We start from the raw sequence: 14,365 nt of genomic DNA, 5'->3' as shown, positions 1-14,365 counted from the left end.
GTGTTTTCCTCATTGGAGTTTTGGTTTTGGAACATGAAACATGGACAATAAAAATTATAGTTCATCTCTGTTGCTTCAGTAATTGACTTTGACACTTGAATCAATAGATGAGTCATATTATGGTACAAGAAATGTTTTAACAAAGGAAATGGTTTTATTCATTTAGTAGAGGGAATTTAAAATATAATTCATGAATTATCCTAACAAACTCATTTAGTTCCTTGTGTATGCCTATATGTATATGTATTATGTTTATATGAGTAAATGTTTTTTGTTTTTGATTTTTTTTGTAAAAGAACATAATGTCAATTTTAAGGCAAATCAGAAACTATAGAATATCCTATATATTAAACTTCAGAATTTATCAATAATGCATAAATATACAAATACAAGCAGTATTACTCAACATATCCTTTACAGAAAGGTAAAGAATAAAACATTTTGAAACTGGTTATTAGAAAGGCTTCACATATTCAGACGAACTTCTGAGGATAGTCCTAGCCCTACCTTTGCTATCCCAAGCAATACCAGGCAATCTCAGGTGAGTCTTGTTGAGGAAAGAAACTTCATAAGGGATATAGCTAATAAATAATATTACTAACTGTCAAAGGAGATACTGAGAAACATGAGTACATATATGTATGTCAGTAAAACATGGTAGAGTAAATATTATTTGTTTAATGGATTAGGAATTGCAGGAAATGCAATACAGATAGACCTTCATCCTGAAACTGCAGCATATTGGCATGAAAGATTGGGAATAGAAGCAGACATAACAGTTAACCTGGATATGAGAATACTCATGGTGAGCATCGGGCAGTTAGATAGTAGTTAGCAAATGTCTGCAACACACATGAATGAAAAAGGGAAGTAGGATAGTTAAAAACTAAACAAAGCAAATCCCTCATGGTAAGAGGCTTATGAGTGAGTGAGTGAATGAGTTCAAGTAAGGCACATATAGGTATCCAAGAAATAAAGTTGGGTGACATTTTTGAATAGAAGTAGAAGTCTTATATTTGTCAAAATGGACAAGAAGTGATGACACTCTGTTTTAAATTTCCAACCTTGATGTATCCCCTTAACTCCTGACTTGTACATTCAACTGCATATTTGACTTCTCTACTTGAATGTCTAATTGATGTCTCAAACTCAGCACATCCAAATTACAACTCTGGATCTCTGCCTATCTCTAATCCTGCACATTTTTTTAATCATTCCACCTCAGTTAACACTCCAAAATGCATCCAGTTGCAAAGAACAGAAACCCAAGTTATGAACTGTGCTTCTTTCTCCATTACAGATCAAAAGTTATTCCCTGGTATTCACTGGAGAATAATATAGACCTCTCACTATTCTCGACACCTCCTTGATTCCTTTAATTTTTTACTGCCCCTTTCTCAGTCAGTTCAGGGTGCTATAACAAAATACTGTTGACTGGTGGTTTGTAAACAACAGAAATTTATTTCTCATAGCTCTGGAGACTGGAAAGTCCAAGATCAAGGTGCCAGTAGATTTGGTGTCTGGTGAGAGACAGCTTCTTGGTTCATAAATTACAATCTTCTTGTATGTCCAAGACACACAATGGCAGAATGGGTGAGGGAGCTCTCTGGGTTCGTTTATAATGGCACTAATCCCATGCACAAGGGCTCCACCCTCATTACCTAATCAGCTTCCAAATGTCCCTCCTTCAAATACAATCATACTGGGGTTTGAGTTTCAACATATGAATTTTGAGGAGATGCAAGTATTCAGGCTGTAGCACTACCTAATCCAATCATAAGCAAGCCATGTTCACTTTATATTTTATTCAAAATTGAATTATTACTCCCTCCTTCCTCTATGACCATGCAAACCACCATCATTTCTTCTGGAGTACAGCTCTGGACTCTAATTAGTCTATCCCTTTCAAATATTATTTTTCAACAGTCTATAGGAACCAGAATAATCTTTTATAAATATAAATCATATTATCTTATTTGTGTCTCATAATCTCCAATGCTCTTGTACTGCATTTATTGCAAAATGAAAACTCTGTCCTGGGCCTGCAAGGTCTTAGGGATCTAGCCTGCCTTGCATTCCTCTATGACTTCCTTTCATACCACCCTATAAATGCTCCTTGTTCTGAAGCTCTCTTACTCTTCTTCCTTTTTCTCAAACAAGCCAGGCTTCTTCCCACTAGAGCTTTTGTCTTAATTGTTATTCATTTATATCTTACTCTAAATCTTCTTGAATTGTTTCTTATAATTTAATTGAGGGTTTAGTTTTAAGTTAACCTCACAGAGGTCTTCCATTACCATCTGGTTTTAGTCATGTTAAGATTAATTCACATTAAAAGACTATGTGTTATGATATTCATATACTTAAAAGTGTCAGGTTGCATAGTTTTATCATACATATGAATCAATTACCTTGAGCTTTGAATATAAGGGCATCTACTGCCATAATTAAGAATTCATATCCCTTGGATGATTTAATTCTGCTTTTATGGCAAGAAGCACATACTCCAGGGAGAACCACTATAAGTTTTTCCAGTTGTCACATTGAGAAATTGTATCTTATTGGTAAAATTAGTGACCTTTTAACTAGAATGACAAATGTTTAGGGTGGGGTCTCATTAATGAAGTTAGAGGGATTAACAAAGTGGGGTTGACTTAAATTCCTTATATAAGATCAACACTTGCATAAGTATGGTATTAATATCCAGAAAGTTGTGTAAAATGTACCCTTGGGGGATGGGCCCCATTAATTAACCACTATTAGTGCATCCCACCTCTGAATTTGGCAGCTTTCTGTTTCAGTTTGGTCCTAAGGGGAGCACCTCTGTAATGAAACTTTGCAAAATTTATAAAATGATATTCATGAACTCTTTTGTAAGTGCTTTGCTAATAAAGTTGAACTAATAAATGTCAGTATAGCAGCAGCCATTTTTCTGAAATGTGTTATAAACTTGTGGGTAGAATAGCTAACTGCTGCCCTCCTCAAACAGACTACTTTTCTTACCTGCTAAAAAAAATAAATCTAAGTGTTGTCCTTTACCACATACTAGTCTTTTCTCCAAGCCTCCCACCCAGTGGTAATCAGGGGACCATATGATTTAAAGGTCCAAAATTATTTAAATGTAATCCTTTCTAATCATTTCAATTGTTCCTTCAGGAAATGTTTAGCTGGCCTTGGGGGGAAAATTAGTTGTTCAGTAAACTACTCTTTTTCTCATTTATTTTCCTGAGAGGACATTTTAATATACTATGTAAGGAGAAATTATAACATATCCTTGTGTCAAACACAAGCAATTTGTCCTTAGTTAGAAATCCTCTGGAATCTATGTCATGCCTCTTTTCCACCAGGGACTTTTTTTAATTTTTATTTTATATTGGAGTGTATTTGATTAACAATGTTGAGTTAGTTGCAGGTGTTCAACAAAGTAATTCAGTTATACATATACATGTATCTGTTCTTTTTCAAATTATTTTCCCATTTAGGTTACTACAGAATATTGAGCAGAGTTCCCTGTGCTAACAATAAATGCTGGAGAAGTTGTGAAGAAAAGGGAATCCTCCTACACTGTTGGTGGGAATGTAAATTGGTACAGCCACTGTGGAGAATAGTATGGAGGTTCCTTAAGAAACTAAAAACAGAGCCCCCGGGGGCTTCTTGCCTTGCTGTCATCTGTAGCTGAGTTTTCCTGCAAGTGTAACTCATGGTCTAGTCAGGGTCCACTCATCCTCTCTGGATGACAGAGCTTTTTACTGGCTGCAGATTCTTGAGTGACAGCTAATTTCTCCATAGAGTCCTTGACCCACCATTTCTGGCTTTGAAGATGGGGTGTTGGGGACACTAACCAAGGAGTATAAGTGGCCTCTAGAAGTCGAGAATGATCTACAGACAATAACCAGCAAGTATATGAGCATCTCACTCTTACAACCATATAGACTGAAAATTCTGTCAACAAACTAAATAATCCTGGAAGCAGATTCAGCCTTACTCTCTCCAGGATGGAGTGCAGCTCTGCTATCACTTTTTTTTTTTTTTTTTTTTTGTGGTACGTGGGTCTCTCACTGTTGTGGCCTCTCCCATTGCGGACCACAGGCTCCGGATGCACAGGCTCAGAAGCCATGGCTCATGGGCCCAGCCTCTCCGTGGCATGTGGGATCTTCCCGGACCGGGGCACGAACCTATGTCCCCTGCATCGGCAGGTGGACTCTCAACCACTGCACCACCAGGGAAGCCCTCTGCTCTCACTTTGATTTAAGCCTTGCGAGACCCTAAGCAGAGCACCCAACCCAGTCTGTCTAGACTACAGACCTATAGAAACTTGGAGATAGCAAACTGATGTTAAATTAAGTCACAGATTTTGTGATAATCTATTATATCAGCAATATAAAATTAATAAAATTAGCTCAGCTTTAATGATGAGTAATGATTTTCTATGCTATAAAGGAAGTCTCATAACTGAATATTCTAAGCTTTATTGTTGACATTCTAAAGACAAAGATGGAAGAATTTTGAATACTCTTTCTAATAATTATATCTGAGCTTGCAAGGGTACTGTATTACTATAAGTTCTAGGATCTTCTGTCTACTGTCCATGTACAATAACCAAGCTTCATGGTTACTCCACAGAGATTCTTCACTGATAAATTATTCAAAAGAAGATAACAATCGCCAGTAAAACTTTCCTTCAACTAAAATTAATTTTACTTTTTGCTGGGAGATACAGGTTTTACAAATCCATAGACAAGAGGGCTCTTGCAGGTAACTTTTCCTTCCCTCTCATCTTTTTATGCTGAATATCTCCAATGTGTAATGTCCCTTTCTCTAAAATTAAAGAGTAGCTTTTAGAGAAAATTTTCTGTTTTGCTTATCTTAATTTAAGGATTTAATCTGTCCATGGTATAAGTGTTGACAACACACAACATCTTACCCATCTCAATTAGTCCACTCCTTCTTCCAATCATGGATGATCTACTTTTGAAAATATAAAACAAATGTGTTTTTCATTAAAATATCTGATAGAACATTATCTGAAAATCTTTCTCTTTTTCCATATCTATATCTATCTCTCTAGTCTATCATTTTTATAGGTCCCTGGGTTTTACCTTATATCTCAGTTTATTCACCATGAAAATATTTTAATTTGATTATTTGTGCAATTGTTTGTACAATATTAAACTTTTGCAAGCTCTAAAAGAGCAGATTGAATGCAATTGATTTCTTTATACACTACTATTAAAGTTCAGAATGAGTAATATGAAAGTGAAAAAACAGGGTCTAGGAAAGTGGAACGAAAAAGGAAGTGTACATCGAACATAATAGGGTTACTTTATAAGTATTTTTGAAACTTCAAACATTAAATAAAGACTTACTTTATCAGTATCTGCACATATGACCTTCATTTAAAGTACCATCTTAACAAATGTATATATATATATAACATGCTTCTTCTGTATCAAACACTTTATAAGAATTTTCCATGCATTATAATATTTTATCCTCAAAATTATACTGTCAATTGGGTATTTTATAACTGTTTTGGAGAGTTTAAATAATGGTTCATTAAGACAAATGACCAAAATTAATTCAAATACTGTTGAAGGACCTGGAATTGAAGCCAAGTCTTTGGAAATGTGGTAACATGAGGTATTTGTTTTTTCTACTACATTGCAGTAAAATATCTCTCAAACATTTCTACTTCTTTAGCTTCTCATTACATTCACTTGATTCAAGTTCTTACCACCCAGATATCCACACTGATTCTATCCTGAACACTTGCTCTTATTATCCTTACACTGTTATTGATTCTATAATTAAGTTAATGTTTTAGAAATACTGATTTCATTCATTCATTTTTTATTCAAAAAAAGAAAGAAAGAAGAAATAGAGAGACAAACAAGCAAAAAAAACCCTCTGGCTCAGAGTAAAGTCCAGATTTCAAAGATCAAATTTATATGAACATTTAAGGCACTATCTATATAACATGAGAATAAATGTTATGATAAATAAAAGCATTAAGAAAAGTCCTCTTCTTTTAAACCGTGGACAATTTATCTGGATAGGTGTTGAGATGTACAAAGTTAAAACACTAGAGAATGGTCTAGTAGTGCCAACATATAGGCATGAAAAATTTCAATATAGAGAACTAATTTTGGGTGTTTGGGAATGGTTGGAAAGGCTATAATCTGAAATGGTTCCAAAGACTATAATGTAAATAATTTGGCTTAGGCCAGGTTCTAAAATATTGAGATACCTGAGTGGAAAAAGTGCAGCATATTTGAGGGGTAACAAAACACAGATGAGAATGAAAGTGGGGCTTTGACACTACTTTGAGCCCCTCCCAGTGTCACCTATAATTCCAGGAATAATTTTGAGCTAAATTAGGGACAGTTTTGATGTTTGACATCAGAACTTAACATTTTATTAAAGTCATGGAAAACCATTGAAAATTTGTGAGCAAGGAATCACCATGAAAATTCAGGGCTTGCAAAAAATTAAACTGACATTAAAGTATTGGCTGAATTATGTAGAAAGAGATTGAAGTAAGAAGAATAACTAAGAAGTTGGGAAGAAGAAGTGGAGAGTAAAAACTTAGGAAATACAATAAAATATGAACATTTAAAAGGTATCCTCCTACATGTGAATTATAGTTATACTTAGCAGTGTTTGGGAGTTTAAGAATGTCACTTCCTCTTTCTCTGGTTCAATATTTAATACTTACCTGACATAGAATTTTGATGGGAGGAGAAGGAAAAGATAAGAGGACAGAGTAGTACCAGCATTTAATTTCAAACTTCTGCCCTAGATATCTGGGTAGAAGGGAATAGAGAGAAAAATTTATATAGTCGTCACTGCATTTAGTAGAAAGGTCTATATGAAACCAATACTCTGAAACTGTGTTGTCTACTAACAATGTAGACTTAATTCTTTTTGCCCTTCTGACACTTTTTCTGATTAGATGGTAAATATCAAGTGAACCGTTTCTCATACACATACTGATTAGATAAAGGAAATGAAATAACGGTTATGGATGAACATTGTCAAATATTTAAAATACCAAAGATGGGCTCCCCTAGTGGCATAGTGGTTAAGAATCCGCCTGCTGCACAACAAAGGAAACCATAAACAAGATGAAAAGACAACTCTCAGAATGGGAGAAAATATTTGCAAATTAAGCAACTGACAAAGGATTAATCTCCCAAATTTACAAGCAGAAGATGCAGCTCAATATCAAAAAAAAAACAAACAACCTAATCCAAAAATGGGCAGAAGACCTAAGTAGACATTTCTCCAAAGAAGATATACAGATTGCCAACAAACACATGAAGAATGCTGAACATCATTAATCATCAGAGAAATGCAAATCAAAGCTACAATGAGATACCATCTCACACTGGTCAGAATGGCCATCATCAAAAAATCTAGAAACAATAAATGCTGGAGAGGGTGTGGAGAAAAAGGAACACTCTTGCACTGTTAGTGGGAAAATAAATTGATAGAGCCACTATGGTGAACAGTATGGAGGTTCCTTAAAAAACTAAAAATAGAGCTACCATATGACCCAGCAATCCCACTACTGGGCATATACCCTGAGAAAACCATAATTCAAAAAGAGTCATGTACCAAAATGTTCATTGCAGCTCTATTTACAATAGCCAGGACATGGAAGCAACCTAAGTGTCCATCAACAGATTAATGGATAAAGAATATGTGGCACATATATACAATGGAATATTACTCAGCCATAAAAAGAAATGAAATTGAGTTATTTGTAGTGAGGTTGATGGACTCAGAGTCTGTCATACAAAGTGAAGTAAGTCAGAAAGAGAAAAACAAATACCATATGCTAACACATATATATATGGAAACTAAGGAAAAAAAAAAAGGTCATGAAGAACCTAGGGGTAAGACAGGAATAAAGACACAGAACTGCTAGAGAATGGACTTGAGGATACGGGGAGGAGGAAGGGTAAACTGGGACTAAGTAAGAGAGTGGCATGGACATATATACACTACCAAATGTAAAATAGATAGCTAGTGGGAAGCAGCCGCATAGTGCAGGGGGATCAGCTCCGTGCTTTGTGACCATCTAGAGGGGTGGGATAGGGAGGGTTGCAGGGAGGGAGTCACAAGAGGGAAGAGATATGGGGACATATGTATATGTATAAATGATTCACTTTGTTATAAAGCAGAAACTAACACACCATTGTGAAGCAATTTTACTCCAATAAAGATGCTAAAAAAGAAAGAAAAAAGAATCTGCCTGCCAATCAGACACGGGTTTGATCCCTTGTCTGGGAAGATCCCACATGTCGTGCCACAACTACTGAGCCTGTGCTCTAGAGCCCATGAGCCACAACTACAGCGAGCCACATCTACTGAAGCCCGCATGCTTAGATCCCGTGCTCCGCAACAAGAGAAATCACCAGAATGAGAAGCCCGTGCACAGCAATGAAGACCCAATGCAACCAAAAATAAATAAATAAATAAAGGAATTAAAAAAAAAATACCAAAGGAAACCTTAATTTATTATAATTTTCTGGATGTATATTTAGATTTATATAAATGGTCCACCTTTCTTATATCATTAACCAAGACATTAATCATTAATTCAATCAATCAATTGGCTTTAGATGTAGAGGACAAAGCAGTAAATGAAACAAGATCCCTGCCTACTTGAAAAGTTATGTAAATATGTTACATATAGTATTAAGGTATTTTATTGATTCACATACAAAAAAAAATATGCAAGCATAAGAGGCTGATCTGTGAAAAGTATCTTCCTTATGCAGCGAAAAAGATCTGAGCTCCTGGTCAGCATGGACTAGATCAAAGGAGCCGTGCTTCCATTTTAGTTTGAAAACCTTTTCCTCTCATTCCAACTTAAGATCCTGTATCATCAAGGATGCCCATCCTGAACCACCCTGCTTCACTTCATCATCCCATTTCTCTGTGTATAGGAAGCCCTATGGTGACATGGCAAAAACAATAGGTACTATTTCTGGTTCTCAGGGTTCTACTCATCAGCTTTGTGATTTATTTTTTATTTTTTTGGCCATGCCACATGGCATGTGAGATCTTAATTCCCCAACCAGGGATTGAACCTGTGCCCCCTGCACTGGAAGCACTGAGTCTTAACCACTGGACTTCCAAGGAGGTCCCCACCAGCTTTGTGATTTTAAACTAGTCACATAAGTTTAAAACTTTCATTATCTACCCTGAAGGGAAAAAAGTAAGAATTAAATGGGGAAACATTTAATTGAAACACCGGGATATGTAAAACCAACAGGCATTGTTTCGAGTCTAAATACTGCTTGAACATTTTTACAAAAATTATGTTTAAAAATTATTAAGAAAGAGAAAATTTTTATATGAAAACAAAAAAGTGACATTATGGAATAGAAAAGAATGCAGAATTAACTTTTAAAGAAGCTGAAAGTAAAGAATTCAAAAAAAATTCAGCTTGGAGCTAGCATTTCTTAAAGAGTGACAGAGCACCTCCCATTCATGGGATTGATAAGGAACAAGATTACCCTTCTCTGCCTCTATTGGTGCTCAGGTAGAAGAAACCTTTAGAAGCACCGAAAGAACAATTAGAATAGTGCTGTGGGCACAGTGTGGCCCCAATCATAGTTATTATAATTGCCGTTGTTCATGCTACAATAGGAGTGTAGTGTATTTTTTTAATTGGAGGAAGTATATCTACCATATGGTTCCAATAGGGTAAGACACATTGGCTAGTACATCTTGGGCATTCAGCATATGTTTTTGTGATTGAGTTCTACGCCATACAACCAAGAAATGGTTATGAATCTTCTTAAAGTCTTGCCGGCTAAGATGCATTATAAGTGCTTGAAAGACATTGTTTCATCTTTGCCTTCCACACCCAAAACCAAAATAGTCTAGATTTTCCTTGCTTTGAATTAACAGCCAAAGTGATTTCACTCAGTAAAATCCTGGAGTAAACTCAGCTAAAAATCCAGATATGTTCACATTCATACTCACACACATAACAAAGAGCTTAGAAAAGCTTCACTTTGCCTATGTGCATCACTATTATGTAACAGGAAGTGTTGTAACAGGAAGTCAAAAAAACTTATGGAATAGGTCTGCTTGCTAACTCATCAATTTGAATGAAATTTTGGAGGAAAAAAGAACTTGTGTGTTTCTGTCACTGTGTAGAATAGGTTTAGTAATATTTATCTCAGATGCTATTTTATTTTGAATTGTATCAAAGAAGGACAAACAAAAAGTAGTTTTTCAAATAAGGAAAAAATTTTTCCCCTAGATCTTTGTTTATGTCCTTTACCCAAATGTTGCATAGTAATTGAAACCAATTGACATTCTCCTCCAACAAGGCTAATGGACTTTTAAATATAGGGAATGAAGAACTGGAGTTTTGCTGCCTGGGTCCTCTGGGTGGAATTTGTAGACTCTAAGAGCATGGAATAGAGGGTTCCCTGAATTGAGATTTTGGCATTGTTATATTTATTGGGGGTTCAGTGACATCCTTTCCCCGGATCAGGTTACCCCCACAGGTCTAGACCCTTTAATTGTGTGTCCCCCAAACTTAGAACCTTTGCAAACACATATTTTCCAGACAACTAGTAGAGAGAAAGAGAGATTAATGCAGAATTAGAGTTGCTATGAAAATGCCCTAACGTGGGTAACAGAGCACTTATTAGCTGAGAATTGGCATCAAGTTCCACCTGAAAACGTTCCCATGTTGTAAGCCTTTGTTAGCTTCTGTTCACTTCTTGGGGAGGGCTAATATTTAGATATTAATCTCTAGCAGAATCAAAACAGGAACTATAGTAAAGAATTTACGTAAAGTATGTGTCAAATCTTTATAAAAGAGTTCCAAAATACTAAGCACACAGGACTGTGCTATCCCTTTGCCATTTGCATCCTCAATGTCTTCCGTCATGTTCTCAGGAAGACAGTGCTGTTTTATGTTCCTATCTTTTTATATACTCTTTCCTATCTGTTCTGGTCATGAACACGATGTTTCTCTTTCTCTTGTTATTCTAAGACTCTAGGTTCAACCTCTTTCTGGAAAGAATATATGTAAAAACAACTGTTTAAAATCAATGAGCTTTAAGTGAAAACAAGTTACTTTATCTTGTAAAATTTTAATTCCCCAGCCATCTGTCATATTGACACTCCTTATTTTTACTGTGACTCTAGCTCTATCATTTAAATAAATGGTCCTTGTTTTCTTAGCCCTTTGCATTAATACTGATTAATTTAAGACTAAGAGAAATAAACTTATGCTTCTTGTAGAATTATGGAGCTGAGATTTGACCCCACATCCCTTTGATTAACTACTATTGTATATTAACTCTCAAATACCTTTTAAGTATCTCCATTTGGATATCACACAAGCACTTAAATTTTTTTTTCAAAAATACATTTTTTCTTCCTTTTCCCATCATACCCCCAAACTTGTTGCACCATCTTCATCCCCAATCACAGGGGATGGTTTCACCATTCAGTGCCCAGAGGAGATCTGGAGTTCCTCCTAGTTTCCTCTATACATTTCTTACACTTGTCTCACACTTGCCATTACTAGGTTTTGAGTACATTCATGCTTACCAGCCAAATGCTACTAAGAATACAGCAATGGTCAAGGTATTACAGTGGTTCCGTTACTCACTGTAACAAAAAAGGCCACACACCATGGGACCAATGGGATGTCTTCATAAGAGAGTTAGAATGGGCTTGCACTAGGGTTTGGGCTTGTGTTAAGTGACTTGGGAAGGCTTCAAGGAAGTAGGAGTTTTTCCTGGATTGAGTAATGTTAGAAAGCAGAGGTTAACTGGCAACATGCTCTTTTTTTTTCCTTAACCAAAGTGACATTGGTTTATAACATTATATAAGTTTTATGTGTACACATTATATTTCACCTTCTGTATACACTACAGCGTGCTCACCACCAAAAATTTAGCTTCTGTCTGTCACCATACAATTGATCCCCTTTATGCATTAGGTCCCCACCCACTTCCCCTCTAGTAACAAGTACTCTGTTCTCTGTATCTATGTGTCTGTTTTTGTTTGATTTGCTCATTTATTTTATTTTTGTGCGTTTTTTTATATGCTATATATGAGTGAAATCATACAGTATGTCTCTTTCTCTGTCTGACTTATTTCACTGAGATGTATTTGGTATTTTAATAGGAAATGGAAGGAATAAAAAAGAACTAAAGATGCACTTGGTTTTTAAAACATGTGGCACTCCCTCGGGTTAGTGAGGAGAATGGTGTCTGAGCATTTTTGTGGTTTGTACAATCTACTTATTTTTGTCTGTGTTCAGATATGCTGATGGAGGTTTCTTGCTTTGGTCCCAGTCCATCACAGTCACAAATAGGATATAATGACAATGGACTAGGCTGTCGGTGCTGGTTATCATGATCCATCTCTCCCTTATGGACACTTTATGCCTCCAGATGCATACCACTCTCTGAGGTTGACTGAATACCTGGTGTTGTATGTCTACCCATCATTTACAAGAAGTTCCCCTCTCACAGAAGACATGTCTTCTGTATTTGTAATTCTCTTCAATCTTATCTTTAAAATCTTAGCTGAGTACCTTCCTCTGAAAAGCATCCTCTAATGAACCTCCTTCTAAATGATATCCTCACCTCTTAATTCCTCCAAACAACATTGAAAGCATAAATTCTATTAGAGTATGGAATGTATTTATCATACTTACCACTGTCTCCAGCACCTAGCCCAAATAGAGAGTTATTAAAACATATATGCTGAGAGAAAACATGAACAAGGATTTACTGTGTGTTTGTCCCTGTGTGGAGATAAGTGTAAGAAATGAGGCAGAAATGAACAACACTAGCCTCACCTTCAAGTAGCATGTATCAAATGGAAAATATTGAATGTTATTAATTCAAAATTAGTTAGGTAAATTTAATTAAACTAAATGGACCTCAGCATTGTAGAAATGTTTTTTTGGTTTGTCTGGTTTTTTTTTTTTTTTAATTTATTTATTTATTTTTGGCTGTGTTGGGTCTTGTTTCTGTGTGAGGACTTTCTCCAGTCGTGGCGAGCAGGGGCCACTCTTCATCGCGGTGTGCGGGCCTCTCACCATCATGGCCCCTCCCATTGCGGAGCACAGGCTCCAGACACGCGGGCTCAGCAGTTGTGGCTCACAGACCCAGTCGCTCCGCGGCACGTGGGATCCTCCCAGACCAGGGCTCAAACCCGTGTCCCCGCATTGGCAGGCAGATTCCCAACCACTGCACCACCAGGGAAGCCCCTGTAGAAATGTTTTGATTGTTTATTTGTTTGTCTTGGGGAGAGGAGGAAGGCTGAAAACATAGGTTAAGAGGAAGGTCATGTAAGTCCAGAAATCCGTTAGTTTTGTTCTACTTCTGCAAAAATAAAATTTTTATTCAAGCGTTATTTGACGGACCATCACTGTCATTTTTCTTCTTAGTAGCCAAGAGAATTGCCATTGTAGGGAAGTGTACATGTTAAGTTCAGGGCTACACGAGAGAATATTTTCTTTTTAATTTAAGATGTAGGGAATCCCTCTGCAGCACCTAGCACACTTAGAAGGGAAATATAAATGGCAATTAATATGTAACCAGATAGAGGTCCCTTGACAGAACAGCAATGTGAAGCTTGACAGCCCCACGTTCTTGTGCTAGTAGAGGCAGGTATGGTTAGTCTGTCCCTCATGTGAGCAATTATAAAGCCTGACAAATACAAGGACCACTTTCAGTTTTAAATAATCAACATCCGTAACAGGCCTTTGTTCTTTTTCTCATGATACATGAGATAAATTCAGTGTCCTTGGCTAAGAATTTTAAAAGAACAACTTTGCAAATGGTACTAACTGTGGTAAACATTTAAATATAGATTTTCCTGTTATCAGCAGATTTCAGTTCACTTTTTTCTTAGAGCATCAGTGTGAAGTACACAGAGCAAATATCATCATCCCCAGTTGACAGATGAGAAAATACACAGCTAATCTGTTTTGTACCCACGGAAGACATCACTAATAGACCACAGAACTCCTTTCTTCAGAGTTGACATGATGCTACGAAATCCTTCTCAACAAAGTGCTCTGAGAAACTGTTCAGGTGTTGTCATCAAGGATGGATTTATATGCCCAAGAAGATATATGAAATAGTAATTTTATGGCGTCTAAAACTTCCAAGGTCATAAAGCTTTAAAATACTAGAACATGTTAAAAGTAATCTAGTATACACTATTCTTGGGCCCCATTCCACTGTGACAGTATTCTCTGTTATGGATTATATCCTGCTTTTTAAAATACTCCTTGTCTTTTTTTCTGGAAAAATTCTTCAGAGAAATAAAAGAGGAGAAAGAGAGAGAGGAAGAGGGAGAGAAGGAG

This window comes from Mesoplodon mirus (genome assembly GCF_964341445.2).
Source record: "Mesoplodon mirus genome assembly, chromosome: 4".
Taxonomy (NCBI): Eukaryota; Metazoa; Chordata; class Mammalia; order Artiodactyla; family Ziphiidae; genus Mesoplodon; species Mesoplodon mirus.
This window is presented reverse-complemented; position numbering follows the sequence as displayed.